Source organism: Salmo salar, chromosome 20, assembly GCF_965601325.2.
Source record: "Salmo salar chromosome 20, fSalSal1, whole genome shotgun sequence".
In the NCBI taxonomy this organism is placed as follows: domain Eukaryota; kingdom Metazoa; phylum Chordata; class Actinopteri; order Salmoniformes; family Salmonidae; genus Salmo; species Salmo salar.
Genome location: NC_138310.1, coordinates 93,141,603 through 93,158,023, shown reverse-complemented (window position 1 = coordinate 93,158,023; position 16,421 = coordinate 93,141,603). Strand labels below are relative to the sequence as shown.

At 48.0% G+C, this 16,421-nt stretch overlaps 1 protein-coding gene across 1 annotated transcript in view; it reads right to left on the bottom strand.

Annotated features, from left to right (window-relative positions):
* The window catches only part of tenm4 (teneurin transmembrane protein 4), a 653,198-nt gene that overhangs the window by 430,630 nt on the left and 206,147 nt on the right, over positions 1-16,421 (bottom strand).

The following is a 16,421-nucleotide window of genomic DNA, read 5'->3' as shown; positions in this document are numbered from 1 at the left end:
TTCGCTGGTCATGGCAGAGCACTGACATTCCTGTCTTGCAGGAAATCACACACAGAACGAGCAGTATGGCTGGTGGCATTGTCATGCTGGAGCGTCATGTCAGGATGAGCCTGCAGGAAGGGTACCACATGAGGGAGGAGGATGTCTTCCCTGTAACGCACAGCGTTGAGATTGCCTGCAATGACAACAAGCTCAGTCTGATGATGCTGTGACACACCGCCCCAGACCATGACGGACCCTCCACCTCCAAATCGATCCCGCTCCAGAGTACAGGCCTCGGTGTAACGCTCATTCCTTCGACGATAAACGTGAATCCGACCATCACCCCTGGTGAGACAAAACCGCGACTCGTCAGTGAAGAGCACTTTTTTGCCAGTCCTGTCTGGTCCAGCGACGATGGGTTTGTGCCCATAGGCGACGTTGTTGCCGGTGATGTCTGGTGAGGACCTGCCTTACAACAGGCCTACAAGCCCTCAGTCCAGCCTCTCTCAGCCTGTTGCGGACAGTCTGAGCACTGATGGAGGGATTGTGCATTCCTGCTGTAACTCGGGCAGTTGTTGTTGCCATCCTGTACCTGTCCCGCAGATGTCATGTTCGGATGTACCGATCCTGTGCAGGTGTTGTTACACGTGGTCTGCCACTGCGAGGATGATCAGCTGTCCGTCCTGTCTCCCTGTAGCGCTGCCTTAAGCGTATCACAGTACAGACATTGCAATTTATTGCCCTGGCCACATCTGCAGTCCTCATGCCTCCTTGCAGCATGCCTAAGGCACGTTCACGCAGATGAGCAGGGACCCTGGGCATCTTTCTTTTGGTGTTTTTCAGAGTCAGTAGAAAGGCCTCTTTAGTGTCCTAAGTTTTCATAACTGTGACCTTAATTGCCTACCGTCTGTAAGCTGTTAGTGTCTTAACGACCGTTCCACAGGTGCATGTTCATTAATTATTTATGGTTAATTGAACAAGCGTGGGGAAACAGTGTTTAAACCCTTTACAATGAAGATCTGTGAAGTTATTTGGATTTTTAAGAATTATCTTTGAAAGACCAGGGTCCTGAAAGTCAAGTCAATACTTGAGTCAAAATTGTAGGTTAACACTTTGAAATGAAAACGTATCTTCAAGGTTCTCTTGATGAGTCAGAGTGTTTCAGCCTGATAGAGGGAACGTTTTTACTCCTCTCTCCGATCTCTCCTCTCCTCCCCCCTCCTCTCCTCTCCTCTCCTCTCCGATCTCTCCTCTCCTCCCCCCCTCCTCTCCTATCTAATAGCTCAGGCTAGATCGTTCCTCTCTCTTCTCTGCTCTCTCCTGTCCTCTCCTCTCTCCCTCCTGTCCTTTCCTCTCTCTCTCTCCTCTGGTTGTCTAATAGCTCAGGCTAGATCTTTCCTCTCTCTCTCGCTCTTACTCTCTCTCTCTCTTCTCTTTTTTCTCTCTCTCTCTCTCTCTCTCTCTCCTCCTGGTGTCTAATAGCTCAGCCTAAGTGGCCTTAAAAAAGGCTGATAAATGCGTCCACGCCCCCTCACCAGTCGTCTCCTCCTCAGAGCAGAGCAGAGTAGGATAGAGTAGAACAGAGAGTAGAGGAGAACAGAGGAGAACAGAGGAGAGTAGAGGAGAGGAGAGTAGAGGAGAGTAGAGGAGAGTAGAGGAGAACAGAGGAGAGTAGAGGAGAGGAGAGTAGAGGAGAACAGAGGAGAGGAGAGGAGAGGAGAGGAGAGGAGAGGAGAGGAGAGGAGAGGAGAGGAGAGGAGAGGAGAGGAGAGGAGAGGAGAGGAGAGGAGAGGAGAGGAGAGGAGAAGAGAGGAGAGGACAACAGAACAGAGGAGAACAGAACAGAACAGAACAGAAGAGAACAGAGGGGAACAGAACAGGGCAGAACAGAGCAGAACAGAGGGGAACAGAACAGAACAGAGGAGAACAGAACAGAGCAGAACAGAGGGGAACAGAACAGAGCAGAACAGAACAGAACAGAGGAGAACAGAACAGAGGAGAACAGAACAGAGGAGAACAGAACAGAGGAGAACAGAACAGAGCAGAACAGAACAGAACAGGGCAGAACAGAACAGAGGAGAACAGAACAGAGGAGAACAGAACAGAACAGAGGAGAACAGAACAGGGCAGAACAGAACAGAACAGAACAGGGCAGAACAGAGGAGAACAGAGGAGAACAGAGGAGAACAGGGCAGAACAGAACAGGGCAGAACAGAGCAGAACAGCATGTCCGTCCCCAGACATCAATGAGCCTGAGCCACATGATAAGCAGCTTTAAATGCCCGTTCATCTATTTGCCTCTCTCTCTCTCTCTCTCTTTCTCTCTATCTACAGCACCATCATCCACTGCAACAACTTAAACCACAATACTAAAAGTGGATAATTATCAGCCTTTTGTTCCTGTCTTTTTCACTTTCTCTCTCCCCCTCTCTCTCTCTTTCTCTCACCCCCTCTCTCTCTATCTTTATCTGTTTCTCTCATTCTCTTTCTATCGTTCTCTCTCTCTCTCTCTTCATCCCTCCATCAAGGCTGGTGAAGTAACACAATGACATGAATAAATAATGACCTCACAATCCTCTAAGGTCTGCTGTGAATTCAGAGGGAGGGAGGAAGGGAGAGCGACAGAGAGGGATGCAGGGAGGGAGGGAGGGAGGGAGGGAGGGAGGGAGAGACAGAGAGAGAGAGAAAAGAGAGAGAGAGCGAGAGGGAGGGAGGGAGAGGGAGGGAGGGAGGGAGAGAGAGAGAGAGAGAGAGAGAGGGGGAGGGAGAGAGAGCGACAGAGAGGGATGCAGGGAGGGAGGGAGGGAGAGAGAGAGAGAGAGAGAGAGAGAGAGAGAGAGAGCGACAGAGAGGGAGGGAGAGAGAGAGAGGGAGAGGGATGCAGGGAGGGAGGGAGGGAGGGAGGGAGGGAGGGAGGGAGGGAGGGAGGGAGAGAGAGAGGGAGGGAGGGATGCAGGGAGGGAGGGAGGGAACCATTGAGGGAAAGAGAGAGAGAGGGCAGGAGAGGATGGAGAGGAACAAAAATACTAAAGTTTACTTTCTGGTGTTTGAGAGCAAGCGGAGCCTGAAATTGTAATCGTCCCATTACGGGTCCAGGTGGCTAGCCCGAGGGCTCAGTAGCTGGCTGGCTGGCTAAAGATGGAACCAGGGCCTTCTCTTCCCCTCCCTCCACGTCCCTAGACTTCATCCCAAATAGCCCCCTATTACATTTATAGTGCACTACTTTTGCACTATTACCTGAAAGGGCTCTGGTCAAAAGTAGTTCACTATAAAGGGAATAGGAGGCCATTTGGGAAGCAGACCAGTGTTCCTCTGTCCATTCATTCCCAGGCCTGGCCTAATAAAATGATTCACTATACCCTAAATAAACACTCAGACCTGCTTCAGTATGCCCTAAAGAAACACTCAGGCCTACTTCAGTATGCCCTAAAGAAATACTCAAGTCTGCTTCAGTATGCCCTAAAGAAATACTCAAGTCTGCTTCAGTATGCCCTAAAGAAATACTCAAGTCTGCTTCAGTATGCCCTAAAGAAATACTCAAGTCTGCTTCAGTATGCCCTAAAGAAATACTCAAGTCTGCTTCAGTATGCCCTAAAGAAACACTCAGGCCTGTTTCAGTATGCCCTAAATAAACACTCAGGCCAGCTTCAGTATGCCCTAAATAAACACTCAGGCTTGCTTCAGTATGCCCTAAAGAAACACTCAGGCCTGTTTCAGTATGCCCTAAATAAACACTCAGGTTTGCTTCAGTATGCCCTAAATAAACACTCAGGTTTGCTTCAGTATGCCCTAAATAAACAATCAGGCTTGCTTCAGTATGCCCTAAATAAACACTCAGGCCAGCTTCAGTATGCCCTAAATAAACACTCAGGCTTGCTTCAGTATGCCCTAAAGAAAAAATCAGGCTTGCTTCAGTATGCCCTAAATAAACACTCAGGCCAGCTTCAGTATGCCCTAAATAAACACTCAGGCTTGCTTCAGTATGCCCTAAAGAAACACTCAGGCCTGCTTCAGTATGCCCTAAAGAAACACTCAGGCTTGCTTCAGTATGCCCTAAATAAACACTCAGGCCTGCTTCAGTATGCCCTAAAGAAACAATCAGGCTTGCTTCAGTATGCCCTAAAGAAACACTCAGGCTTGCTTCAGTATGCCCTAAATAAACACTCAGGCTTGCTTCAGTATGCCCTAAATAAACACTCAGGCCAGCTTCAGTATGCCCTAAATAAACACTCAGGCTTGCTTCAGTATGCCCTAAAGAAACACTCAGGCCAGCTTCAGTATGCCCTAAATAAACACTCAGGTTTGCTTCAGTATGCCCTAAAGAAACACTCAGGCTTGCTTCAGTATGCCCTAAATAAACACTCAGGCTTGCTTCAGTATGCCCTAAATAAACACTCAGGCTTGCTTCAGTATGCCCTAAATAAACACTCAGGCTTGCTTCAGTATGCCCTAAATAAACACTCAGGCTTGCTTCAGTATGCCCTAAATAAACACTCAGGTTTGCTTCAGTATGCCCTAAATAAACACTCAGGCTTGCTTCAGTATGCCCTAAATAAACACTCACGCCTGTTTCAGTATGCCCTAAATAAACACTCAGGCTTGCTTCAGTATGCCCTAAATAAACACTCAGGTTTGCTTCAGTATGCCCTAAATAAACACTCAGGCTTGCTTCAGTATGCCCTAAAGAAACAATCAGGCTTGCTTCAGTATGCCCTAAATAAACACTCAGGTTTGCTTCAGTATGCCCTAAAGAAACAATCAGGCTTGCTTCAGTATGCCCTAAAGAAACAACCCCACCAAATTAGTGGATTCTATTTCAGCCACACCTGTTGCTGACAGGTGTATAAAATCGAGCACACCGCCATGCAATCTCCACAGAGAAACATTTGCAGTAGAATGGCCTTATTGAAGAGCTCTGTGACTTTCAACATGGCAGCGTCATAGGATGTTTGTCAAATTTCTGCTCTGCTAGAGCTGCCCCAGTGTAAGTGCTATTATTGTGAAATGAAAATGTCTAGGAGCAACAACGGCTCAACTATGAAGTGGTAGGCCACACAAGCTCACAGAATGGGACCACAGAGTGCAGAAGCGTGTAAAAAAATCACCTGTCCTCGGTTGCAACACTCACCACGGCCTCTCGAAGCAACGTCACAGCAGAAGAACTGTTCGCCTGGAGCTTCATGAAATGGGTTTCCATGGCCAAGCAGCTGCACACAAGCCTAAGATCACCATGCTCAATACCAAGCGTCGTACGGAGTGGTGTAAAGCTCGACCCCATTGGACTCTGGAGCAGTGGAAATGCATTCTCTGGAGTGATGCATCACGCTAAACCATCTGGCAGTCCAACAGACAAATCTGTTTTTTAATTTTTTTACATTTATTTAACTAGGCAAGTCAGTTAAGAACAAATTCTTATTTACAATGACGGCCTACCGGGGAACAGTGGGTTAACTGCCTTGTTCAGGGGCAGAACGACAGATTTTTACCATGTCAGCTCGGGGATTCAATCCAGCAATTTTTCGGTTACTGGCCCAACGCTCTAACCACTAGGCTACCTGCCTCCTCTAACCACTAGGCTACCTGCCTCCTCTAACCACTAGGCTACCTGCCTCCTCTAACCACTAGGCTACCTGCCTCCTCTAACCACCAGGCTACCTGCCTCCTCTAACCACTAGACTACCTGCCTCCTCTAACCACTAGGCTACCTGCCTCCTCTAACCACTAGGCTACCTGCCTCCTCTAACCACTAGGCTACCTACCTCCTCTAACCACTAGACTACCTGCTCTAACCACTAGGCTACCTGCTCTAACCACTAGGCTACCTGCCTCCTCTAACCACTAGGCTACCTGCCTCCTCTAACCACTAGGCTACCTGCCTCCTCTAACCACTAGGCTACCTGCCTCCTCTAACCACCAGGCTACCTGCCTCCTCTAACCACTAGACTACCTGCCTCCTCTAACCACTAGGCTACCTGCCTCCTCTAACCACTAGGCTACCTGCCTCCTCTAACCACTAGGCTACCTGCCTCGTCTAACCACTAGACTACCTGCCTCCTCTAACCACTAGGCTACCTGCTCTAACCACTAGGCTACCTGCCTCCTCTAACCACTAGGCTACCTGCCTCCTCTAACCACTAGGCTACCTGCCTCCTCTAACCACTAGGCTACCTGCCTCCTCTAACCACTAGGCTACCTGCCTCCTCTAACCACTAGGCTACCTGCCTCCTCTAACCACTAGGCTACCTGCCTCCTCTAACCACTAGGCTACCTGCCTCCTCTAACCACCAGGCTACCTGCCTCCTCTAACCACTAGACTACCTGCCTCCTCTAACCACTAGGCTACCTGCCTCCTCTAACCACTAGGCTACCTGCCTCCTCTAACCACTAGGCTACCTACCTCCTCTAACCACTTGACTACCTGCTCTAACCACTAGGCTACCTGCCTCCTCTAACCACTAGGCTACCTGCCTCCTCTAACCACTAGGCTACCTGCCTCCTCTAACCACTAGGCTACCTGCCTCCTCTAACCACTAGGCTACCCGCCTCCTCTAACCACTAGGCTACCCGCCTCCTCTAACCACTAGGCTACCCGCCTCCTCTAACCACTAGGCTACCCGCCTCCTCTAACCACTAGGCTACCTGCCTCCTCTAACCACTAGGCTACCTGCCTCCTCTAACCACTAGGCTACCTGTCTCCTCTAACCACTAGGCTACCTGCCTCCTCTAACCACTAGGCTACCTGCCTCCTCTAACCACTAGGCTACCTGCCTCCTCTAACCACTAGGCTACCTGCCTCCTCTAACCACCAGGCTACCTGCCTCCTCTAACCACTAGACTACCTGCCTCCTCTAACCACCAGGCTACCTGCCTCCTCTAACCACTAGGCTACCTGCCTCCTCTAACTACTAGGCTACCTGCCTCCTCTAAACACTAGGCTACCTGCCTCCTCTAACCACTAGGCTACCTGCTGATACAAGGAAAATGCTAACTGCCCAATGCATAGTTCCAACTGTAAAGTTTGGTGGAGGAGGAATAATGGTGTTGGTGTTAAGAGTTAATGTGCAGCAGGTGGGATGAAGTCAGGCGCAGGACACCTAGAATGACTAATTGTCACGTCCTGACCATAGTAAGATGTTATTTTCTATGGTAGAGTAGGTCAGGGCGTGACAGGGGGTGTTTTGTGTTTTTCTATGTTTTGTATATCTATGTTTAGGTTTTAGTTTTTCTATTTCTATGTTGTTGTTTTTTGGGGGATAATCTCCAATTAGAGGCAGCTGGTCCTCATTGTCTCTAATTGGAGATCATACTTAAGTAGGTTTTTTTTTCCCACCTGTGTTTGTGGGTAGTTGTCTTCTGTTTAGTCTATGTACCTGACAGAACTGTGCGCTTTCGGTTTCTCGTTGTTATTTTGTCTTTAGTGTTCTGAGTTATAATAAATATTCATCATGAGCAATCAACACTCTGCGCTTTGGTCCCCTCTCTACGACAGCCGTTACAGTAATAAAGGTTTTTACTAAACAAAACAACAAAAATATTCCACGTAGGGAAACAAACTCAGCTCATAAACATACGCGACAGCTTAACACGGAACAATCGCGCACAAAACCAATAGGGAAACCAGAGGGTTAAATAGGGAACAATAATTAAGAAATGGAAATCAGCTGTACAATGAAGACAAAACAAACGGAAAAAGAAAACGTGGATCGGTGGCAACTAGAAAACCGGTGACGACGACCGCCGAACGCCGCCCGGACAAGGAGAGGGACCAACTTCAGAGGAAGTCATGACACTGGGGCTGTTTTTCGTGGTTCTGGCCCCTTAGTTCCAGTGAAGGGAAATCTTAACTCAGCATTGACACTCTAGACGATTCTGTGCTTCCAACTTTGAGGGCAAACAGTTTGGGGAAGGCTCTTTCCTGTTTCAGCATGACAATGCCCCCAGTGCACAAAGAGGAGGTCCATACAGAAACGGTTTGTCGAGATCGGTGTGGGAAGAACTTGACTGGCCTGCACAGAGCCCTGACCTCAACCCCATCGAACACCTTTGGGATGAACTGGGAACGCCGACTGCGAGCCAGGAAGCAAGTCCCCGCAGCAATGTTTCAAACATCTAGTGGAAAGCCTTCCCAGAAGACTGGAGGTTGTTATAGCAGCAAAAGGGTGGACCAACTCCATATTAATGCCCATGATTTTGGAATGAGATGTTCGACGAGCACGTGTCCACATACCTTTGGTCATGTAGTGTAGCTAGGAACCAGGGAGCTAGGAACCAGGTAGCTAGGAACCAGGTAGCTAGGAACCAGGTAGCTAGGAACCAGGTAGGTAGGAACCAGGTAGCTAGGAACCAGGTAGGTAGGAACCAGGTAGGTAGGAACCAGGTAGGTTAGGAACCAGGTAGCTAGGCCCCAGGTAGCTAGGAACCTACTACCAACATTAGTATAATTCTTACAATAATTGTTTTACCATGTGAATACCCAGTCATTTACCATGTTAATACCCAGTCATTTACCATGTTAATACCCAGTCATTTACCATGTTAATACCCAGTCATTTACCATGTTAATACCCAGTAATTAACCATGTTAATACCCAGTCATTTACCATGTTAATACCCAGTCATTATTATATCAGACCCAGTAATAGAATGTGTTGTTATTATATCAGGACCCAGGAATAGAATGTGTTGTTATTATATCAGACCCAGTAATAGAATGTGTTGTTATTATATCGGACCCAGGAATAGAATGTGTTGTTATTATATCAGACCCAGTAATAGAATGTGTTGTTATTATATCAGACCCAGTAATAGAATGTGTTGTTATTATATCAGACCCAGTAATAGAATGTGTTGTTATTATATCAGACCCAGTAATAGAATGTGTTGTTATTATATCGCGGACCCAGGAATAGAATGTGTTGTTATTATATCAGACCCAGTAATAGAATGTGTTGTTATTATATCGGACCCAGGAATAGAATGTGTTGTTATTATATCAGACCCAGTAATAGAATGTGTTGTTATTATATCAGACCCAGTAATAGAATGTGTTGTTATTATATCGGACCCAGGAATAGAATGTGTTGTTATTATATCAGACCCAGTAATAGAATGTGTTGTTATTATATCGGACCCAGTAATAGAATGTATTCTCATTATGTCAGAGGTTAAGATAAGACAGCTATGGTAACAGAACATGTAGGTGTGGCAGTCCCTCTTGAGCTAATAACAAAAGTATTATCCTCCGTGCAACGTGACTATTCTTCAGTTTTATTTAGACAAAGCTGACGAGGCACAGGGGTCATATTCTCCGTGAGAGTGAATCCACCATCCACAGCACCGGAAGCCGTTTCCGTACTAGGATATAACTCTAGACTCTGTAGTAGTTCACAGATGTAGAGTCGGGTAGAGAGGAGGGGAGAGGAGAGAAGAGGGAGAGGGGGGAGAAGGGAGGGGAGGGGAGAGGAGAGAAGAGGGGAGAAGGGAGGGGAGAGGGAGAGGGGGGGGAGAAGGGAGGGGAGAGGAGAGAAGAGGGGAGAGGAGGGGAGAGGAGAGAAGAGGGAGAGGAGGGGAGAAGGGAGGGGAGAGGAGGGGAAAGGAGGGGAGAGGAGAGAAGAGGGAGAGGGGGGGAGAAGGGAGGGGAGAGGGAGAGGAGGGAGAGGAGACGGGAGGGGAGAGGAGGGGGAAAGGAGAGAAGAGGGAGAGGGAGAGGGAGAGGAGAGAAGAGGGAGAGGAGGGGAGAAGGGAGGGGAGAGAAGAGAAGAGGGAGAGGAGGGGAGAAGGGAGGGGAGAGGAGAGAAGAGGAGAGGGAGAGGAGGGGGGAGGGGAAAGGAGAGAAGAGGGGAGAGGAGAGAGGAGAGGAGAGAAGAGGAGAGGAGAGGAGAGAAGAGAAGAGGGAGAGGAGGGGAGAAGGGAGGGGAGAGGAGGGGAAAGGAGGGGAGAGGAGAGAAGAGGGAGAGGGGGGGAGAAGGGAGGGGAGAGGGAGAGGAGGGAGAGGAGGGGAGACGGGAGGGGAGAGGAGGGGGAAAGGAGAGAGAGAGGGAGAGGGGAGAGGGAGAGGAGAGAAGAGGGAGAGGAGGGGTGAAGGGAGGGGAGAGAAGAGAAGAGGGAGAGGAGGGGAGAAGGGAGGGGAGAGGAGAGAAGAGGAGAGGGAGAGGTGGGGAGGGGAAAGGAGAGAAGAGGGAGAGGGAGAGGAGAGGAGAGAAGAGAAGGAGGAGAGGAGAGGAGAGAAGAGAAGAGGGAGAGGAGGGGAGGGGAGGGGGAGAGGGAGAGGGAGAGGGAGAGGAGAGAAGAGGAGAGGAGAGGAGTGAAGAGAAGAGGGAGAGGAGGGGAGGGGAGGGAGGAGAGGAGAGGAGAGGAGAGGAGGAGGAGAGGAGAGGAGAGGAGAGGAGAGGAGAGGAGAGGAGGAAAAAAACCAGTCCCCATCCATCTTCTTCAACACCACACACACAGACACACATACACAGATACACACACAGGCATACAGACAGACAGTGGAATGTGGCTGTTCTGCTGCTACTTATCCACTTCAACAGTAGCACAGTGAAAACATATATCCAGGGGAGGAGGGTGGGTTGCATTGTCCTGCAGAACAAGGCAGCTGAGCACAATGCTGTTTTGAAATAACAGACAGGGATGACTGTGCATGTAAAACATCATAACATCCCTGTTCTCTCCTAAATGGAGATTTTCCTCTTTTCTCGCCTCTCTCACCTGTCCATCTCCTCATTTGAATTACATGCTGTCACTGTCACTTGTCCCACTCAAGCTTAACATTGTTGTCATCTATCGCCGACCAGGTGCCCTTAGAGAGTTCCTCAATGAGCAAGACTCCTTAATAAACTAATTTCCTAATGATGGCTCAGTGCTGTTCGTACTTGGCGACTTCAACCTCCCGACGTCTGCCTTTGATTTATTTCTTTCCAAGCCTCTCTTTACCCTCCTGGCCTCTTTTTTGACCTCACTCTTTTCTACTCCCCTCCCACTCACAAGGCAGGCAATACACTTGACCTCATCTTCACTAGAGGCTGTTCTCCTACTAATCTCACTGTTACCCCCCTCCAGATCTCTGTTCACCTACTAATCTCACTGTAACCCCCCTCCAGGTCTGTTCCTCCTACTAATCTCACTGTAACCCCCCCTCCAGGTCTCTGTTCTCCTACTAATCTCACTGTAACCCCCCCTCCAGATCTCTGATCTCCTACTAATCTCACTGTAACCCCCCCCTCCAGGTCTGTTGTCCTACTAATCTCACTGTAACCCCCCTCCAGACCTGTTCTCCTACTAATCTCACTGTAACCCCCCTCCAGGTCTGTTGTCCTACTAATCTCACTGTAACCCCCCTCCAGGTCTCTGTTCTCCTACTAATCTCACTGTAACCCCCCTCCAGGTCTCTGTTCTCCTACTAATCTCACTGTAACCCCCCTCCAGGTCTCTGTTCTCCTACTAATCTCACTGTAACCCCCCTCCCTCCAGGTCTCTGATCTCCTACTAATCTCACTGTAACCCCCCTCCAGATCTCTGATCACTACTTTGTTTTCTTTTCTGGTCTCCCCTTGTCCTCCAATCCTAACCTAGTGGTTAGCGTAGCCTAGTGGTTAGCGTAGCCTAGTGGTTAGCGTAAGCCTAGTGGTTAGCGTAGCCTAGTGGGTTAGCGTAAGCCTAGTGGTTAGCGCATTGGACTAGTAACCGTAAGGTTGCAAGTTCGAATCCCTGAGCTGACAAGGTACAAATCTGTCATTCTGCCCCTGAACAAGGCAGTTAACCCACTGTTCCTAGGCTGTCATTGAAAAATAAGAATTTGTTCTTAACTGACTTGCCTAGTTAAATAAAGGTAAAATAAATCTTTCCCTTCTGCTAAATCCATCTCCCTCCCGTCTGCTGAATCTACCTCGTCAGCCCTACTCTCCTTCCTTTCCGAATGCTATGACTCGCACTGTCCCGTTTCCTCCCTGCATGCTCGGCCGTCCCCTCCTGCTCCGTGGCTGGCTGAGTGACTCATTGTGAGCTTACAGAACAGGGCTGCGGGCAGCTGTGGACCTATCATCCTTCCACTCTCTACCTTCTCTTCTTCTGTATCCACTGCTAAAGCCACTTTCTATCACTCTAAATGTCAAGATTTTACCTCTAACCCCTAGGAAACTATTTTACACCTTCTCCTCCCTCCTTAATCCACCACCTCATCCCCCTCCCTCTCTGCGGACAACTTTGTCAACCACTTTTGAAAAGAAGGTTGACAACATCCTCATTCACTCAGCCTATTGAGTCCACTGGTCTCACTCACACATAACTACCCTACGCCTTGACCTCTTTCTCCCCTCTCTCTCTCCAGATGAAATCCTGCGACAACTGAGGTCTGGCCCGCCCAACAACCTGCCCTGCTCGACCCCATCCCTTCCTCCCCTCCTCCAGACCATCTCTGGAGACCTTCTCCAATTTCCTCACTTCCCTCATCACAACTCATCCCTGACCACTGGCTGCGTCCCCTCCTCAAGAAACCAAAAACCAACGCTGGACTCCTCTGACGTTTAAAAAACTACAGACAGGTATCCCTTCCTTGTTTTCGTTCCAAAACACTTGAGCGTTTCTGTCTCTGACCAACTCTCCTCACTATCTTGTCTGAGAATGATCTTCTTGACCCCTAACCAGTTTGGCTTCAAGACGGGTCACTCAACTAAGACTGCTCTTCTCTGTGTCACAGAGGCTCTACGCACTGCCAAAAGCTCTCTCTCCTAATCCAGAAACTTGTCATCTCCCGACTGGACTACTGCATACTCGCTGTTAGCTGGGCTCCCTGTTTGTGCCATCAAACCACTGCAACTTATCCAGAACGTTGCAGCCCGCCTTGTGTTCAACCTTCCCAAGTTCTCCCATGTCACCCCGCTCCTCTGCACACTCCACTGGCTTCCAGTCGAAGCTCGCATCCACTACAAGACCATGGTGCTTACCTATGGAGCAGAAAGAGCAGCTGTCCCCTCCCTACCTGCAGGCTATGGTCAAACCCTACGCCGAACCGGGGTAACCGGGGTACTCCGTTCTGCCACCTCTGGTCTCTTGGCCCTCCTACCCCTATGGGAGGGCAGCTCCCGCTCAGCCCAGTCAAAGCATTTCTCTGTCCTGGCACCCCAATGGTGGGAACCAGCTTCCCCTTGAAGCTAGGACAGCAGAGTTCCCGCCGATCTTACAATATTCAGTATGCTAGCATGGCATTCTGAGAGATAATCAGTATGCTAGCATGGCGTTCTGAGAGATAATCAGTATGCTAGCATGGCGTTCTGAGAGATAATCAGTATGCTAACATGGTGTTCTGAGAGATAATCAGTATGCTAGCATGGCGTTCTGAGAGATAATCAGTATGCTAACATGGTGTTCTGAGAGATAATCAGTATGCTAACATGGTGTTCTGAGAGATAATCAGTATGCTAACATGGTGTTCTGAGAGATAATCAGTATGCTAGCATGGCATTCTGAGAGATAATCAGTATGCTAACATGGTGTTCTGAGAGATAATCAGTATGCTAGCATGGCGTTCTGAGATCTGAGAGATAATCAGTATGCTAGCATGGTGTTCTGAGAGATATTCAGTATGGTAACATGGTGTTCTACGCGCACACTCTTACACCCAAACCACACCGTTCACGTTGCGCGTGCGAGCGTTGCAAAATAAATGTATGCGTACATGTTATTCAATAATTTTCATCCACACTGCTCTCGTAGCCGGGCGCGCTAAAATAGCAACTTGGTTCTATTTGCGACGCTTGATGCCACTGCAAAGACCCGCCTCTCCCATCTATTCATTGGTTTTCAGGAGCATACAACCCCCACGTGGGTGTTTGAAAGACGAATGGGGAGAGATTAATCATAGATAACTAACTAAAAGCTAAACTGCCATTTTCCCTTTTCATCTGTTGATTAACATTAGAAGCACCAAGGGCATCATTTTGAGGTCCTATGAATTTAACATTTAAATTACTCTGCCATTTTCAAAGTCATGCCCCCCCCCCCCCCCCCCACCCCCCCGTCCTTTATTTCTTTCTAAATAAGTATATTCAACTCAACACACTGTTGTTGTTAGAATTTCAACAACAACAAACAGAGTTTGTGTTATAAGACGTTTTAGGAAGACCTTTTCATTTTTACCCCCCTCTGCCCTTCCTTCACCTGACACTTGACTGCCATCGGCCCATCCAAACTACACCTAAATTATATCAAAACTAATTTCACACATAGGCCTATACTAATACATGTAGCCTTAAAGATCAGACTAAATGTATAAGTCTGATGCGTGACAATATTAGCATCTGCCTTTAGCACAGTATGGCTAATTGACAAAGAAGGTAAAGGAGTTTACCCCCCCCCCCCCCAAAAAAAATTAACTGTTTCAAATCATCCTTCATGCAGGTAAGAACTTTTAATTTCATAGCCTTCCGTTAAGAGTAGATTCTAAGAGTATAAAACTCATACATTCGCCAAACAACTCTTAAAATAACGGCATGGGCTCTAATTCACAATATCCCTTTATTTTGTAGAATAACCACCATTTCAGACTAACTACACATGAGCGCTTGCTTGTAGCAGCATAGCCTAGGCTACTAAGTACAGACTAGTAACAAAATAAAACTCAAAATATGCTTCTTTTTATTTTAAATGTGTGTTTTTTATGTTTCTTATTAAAGGTGCGTCTAAAACATATTCATATCTCCAGCACCACTCCGACAACAAGACATGTGAAAATGGTACGTTTCCATGAAAACATTTATATGTTTTACTACAAGACATAGAAACGTGCCATTTTCACATACACTGAGTATACCAAACATTGAGTATACCATAATATGTTGTCGAAGCACGGACTCTACAAGGTGTCGAAAGCGTTCCACAGTGCCAATGTTGACTTCAATGCTTCCCACTGTTGTGTCCAGTTGGCTGGATGTGCTTTGGGTGGAGGATCATTCTTGATACAAACGGGAAACTGTTGAGCGTGAAAAACCCAGCAGTGTTGCACCTACTACCATACTCCGTTCAAAGGCACTTCAATTATTTTGTCTTTCCCATTCACCCTCTGAATGGCAAACACACACAATCCATGTCTCAATGGTCTTAAGGCTTAAAAATCCTTCTTTAACCCGTCATCCTCCACTTCATCTACACTGATTGAAGTGGATTTAACAAGTGACATCAATAAGGGATCATAGCTTTCACCTGGATTCACCTGGTCAGTCTGTGTCATGGAAAAGAACAGGTGTTCTTAATGTTTTGTACACTCAGTGTATGTTAATGTCGAGGTGGTACTGCAGATGACAAATTCTATAGAAGAATTTGTTTTAGTAGAAAAATAATATCCCTTTAAGACCTGCCTTAACTAAATAATAATTACATGTATTTGTAATGGTATGTAACACTCGAATTGTGGTGAAGGGGAAGCTCTACAGGGCAGCAAAGCCGGGCATAGACCCCCTAGACAGAATAACCTTTGTTTCCCCATAAACATAACAAATGATTTACCATGCCCTGTTTTGCAATTTTTGTAGCGCCGCTGAACCTGCCAGTAGCACAGACCGGAACAGAGGTGTCACGTCACACACCCTCTCCCCGGCGCTCGAGGTCGTCAGGCTGCTCATCATTACGCACACCTGTCATCATCGTTAAGCTCACCAGCGCCTCATCAGACTCACCTGGACTCCATCACCTGCCTGATTACCTTCCCTATATCTGTCATCATCGTTAAGCTCACCAGCGCCTCATTAGACCTCACCTGGACTCCATCACCTGCCTGATTACCTTCCCTATATCTGTCATCGTTACGCTCACCAGCGCCTCATCAGACTCACCTGGACTCCATCACCTGCCTGATTACCTTCCCTATATCTGTCATCGTTAAGCTCACCAGCGCCTCATCAGACTCACCTGGACTCCATCACCTGCCTGATTACCTTCCCCTATATCTGTCATCGTTACGGTCACCAGCGCCTCATCAGACTCACCTGGACTCCATCACCTGCCTGATTACCTTCCCTATATCTGTCATCGTTACGCTCACCAGCGCCTCATCAGACTCACCTGGACTCCATCACCTGCCTGATTACCTTCCCTATATCTGTCATCGTTACGCTCACCAGCGCCTCATAGACTCACCTGGACTCCATCACCTGCCTGATTACCTTCCCTATATCTGTCATCGTTAAGCTCACCAGCGCCTCATCAGACTCACCTGGACTCCATCACCTGCCTGATTACCTTCCCTATATCTGTCATCGTTACGCTCACCAGCGCCTCATCAGACTCACCTGGACTCCATCACCTGCCTGATTACCTTCCCTATATCTGTCATCGTTAAGCTCACCAGCGCCTCATCAGACTCACCTGGACTCCATCACCTGCCTGATTACCTTCCCTATATCTGTCATCGTTAAGCTCACCAGCGCCTCATCAGACTCACCTGG